The following is a 2,314-nucleotide window of genomic DNA, read 5'->3' as shown; positions in this document are numbered from 1 at the left end:
TCAAGTCGTTTTGGCGAAATGCATCTTGAAGCTCCAAGTTTTTCACTTCAAAATTTTCAGGCTTTTGCTGCAGCTTTGTAGCAATACTTTGACGCTTCCGTGTTTCCCATCCACTTCTCTCTTGTAGATATTCCTTTCTGTACTGCCTGTGGCCATGTGACTCATTCTCCAAAAATTCCAAACCCTTTTCACGTGTTCTGGCCTCTTTCCCTTTCTCTTTCAAGTCTTCAAGTCCAATATCTCCCCACCTGTTCTCCCGGCCGTGCCCTTTTCCAGGTAGCGGGCTAACACCCCACCCCGCGAAGCGCTATTTTTTCTTTCTGGTTGTCACTTTCTCAAACCTGTTTTCCCTCGCGCGCAGCTACGCGCTTCGCTGATCCTCCACCTCCCTGTCTCCAGCTTTCAGCTCGAGGACTTTTCTCGGAACCGCCAAACCTGTGTAAAGGAAAATTCCTCTCTCCCCTCCAGCCAACCCCCCACCCCCCCACACCATCGTCTCCACTGCTCGTCTTGGAACCGCGCGACTCATCACAATAAGACATTCTTGACTGCAGGGCGGAGCTCAACCACGTGCAAACCAACGCGACGAAAATGCATGCACACTCGAGCTAGCACCGTTCATAGTCTGCGCACGCGAAAAGCCACACTCATATATTAGGAGAGCTCCGACGCTGTTCGTATCGCCTGCAAGATCTTTTGTAAGTACTAAAACTCTTTTATCTTGATATACGTCTGGAAGTTAAAGTGGTTTTTGTAGTAAATGTTGCTTTGACTACATGCGCCTTTATTTTTTCGGCAGGAGAAGAGAGCGAGCCAAAAAGCACGAGGACGACTTCTGTGTACCCACTCTCATTGCGAAATGGCTTGCTTGACGTCGTGCGCAGTGGAATTGTGGCCGAATGGTGAGAATTTAATTTTTCGTCTTTGGTGAGATGAACTCACTAAAGATTCACTACTTTGGCTAACAGCGGGTTTGAAGTCATATGAATTGAGATAGGATGCATTCGGGAATATGTCCTTTACCGCTTATGCACGACGGAAATCAGAACCGCTTAATTAATTTTCCACTGCAGACTAGTTGGTAAGGATATGTGTAACACTTCCGTAGTATTTCTTTTTGCCTTCTACTCTTGCAGACTCAATAGAAAATCCGCAATTACTGGTTAAAGCTTTTGCCCAAGTTCTCTCGCAATGAAAAAGGGCATTACTCTGGACTATCAGACTAGTATTTTTGTGTGGTTTTCAAGTTGCAGTTTCGAATCCAACTATAGCATGCATGCGAAGCAACTAAGGTAAAACAAAGGTGCCCTGAGTTCCTTGCGTTCAGCGTATTTCGTCAAAAGTCGCAAGCCGCATTTTTGACCCCATTAAATAAAACTAACCAAAAATGTTGTTTTGACGTCCATGTGGAAGAGACGCTACAACCTGTGCATATTTACTGGAATAAAAAATTACCTCGCAATTTAGAGACACAAGTTATGATATTAAAACAAAATAATACATTAATCTGTTTTCAATATCACATTAATTTCCTTATCTCGCATTGAATATATTTACTGGGAGTGCGACACGACGCATTAAACTAAATTAAACCATTTGGTGTAAGGGAAGTTTAGTAAATTAAATTCCACTTTGTGCAACTAATGTGGGGCTGGTTCTTAAGAATAAATTAAAAATTATCCTGTAAAATATGTTGCTAGTGTCTTCACGATTACTGTGTTTCACAAAATTCGGTGTTATCTTTGTTATGTTTGTTTTTGTTCTGTGATGGCCATAATTCAACTTACCATGACATCATGCATCTCTTTGCAGGCTTGGCACTTCGTGAGGCCATCGTGCAAGAACTGGACGAGGAATTTGTTTGAATGCAGTCCAGCAGCCCCCTTGCAAGTGGAGTGCAACGATTACTTCGGATATGACTGATCAGTTCACTGGAGGACAGCTCCGTTGAGCGCTTTTTGGATGCCTTAGCCGTGCCGCAGCAGCTTGCCGAGATGCTTTGTCCAACCTGATCGGCACTCACCAAACTTGAAAATAAATTGTTTTCCCACAGCCTCTGCCACCATGCTCTTGGGCCCCTTTTCTTTACTCCCCAGGGTGGCTGGTGGTAGCGCAAACCATCCTGTGTGGGCTAGAAGCGTGATTCTTGTAACTCAATGCAATAAACGGGTCTTTTTTCTGGAGTTCTTTCGCACCCTCATTTATGAATATTTGCTAGGTAGAATGTTATGTATGTACATCTATCCACAGTGCCGGTCATTGGCGAGTGGGTTAATTGCATGTGCTAGCGTTCGAAAGATGGATGCCATTATTC

General features: G+C 44.0%; 1 long non-coding RNA gene across 1 annotated transcript; it reads left to right on the top strand.

Annotated features, from left to right (window-relative positions):
* The first annotated feature begins 702 nt into the window (after positions 1-702).
* On the top strand, positions 703-2,062 carry LOC149367566 (uncharacterized). The gene is made up of 2 exons (XR_016287414.1): positions 703-902; positions 1,813-2,062. It is a non-coding gene; the product is annotated as an uncharacterized LOC149367566 (long non-coding RNA).
* Positions 2,063-2,314: the final 252 nt, after the last annotated feature.

Source organism: Amblyomma mixtum, chromosome 1 (assembly GCF_055824585.1).
Source record: "Amblyomma mixtum isolate Tamu chromosome 1, ASM5582458v1, whole genome shotgun sequence".
Taxonomy (NCBI): domain Eukaryota; kingdom Metazoa; phylum Arthropoda; class Arachnida; order Ixodida; family Ixodidae; genus Amblyomma; species Amblyomma mixtum.
Note: the sequence above shows the minus strand (reverse complement) of the source record. Positions and strands in the feature narration are given on the sequence as shown.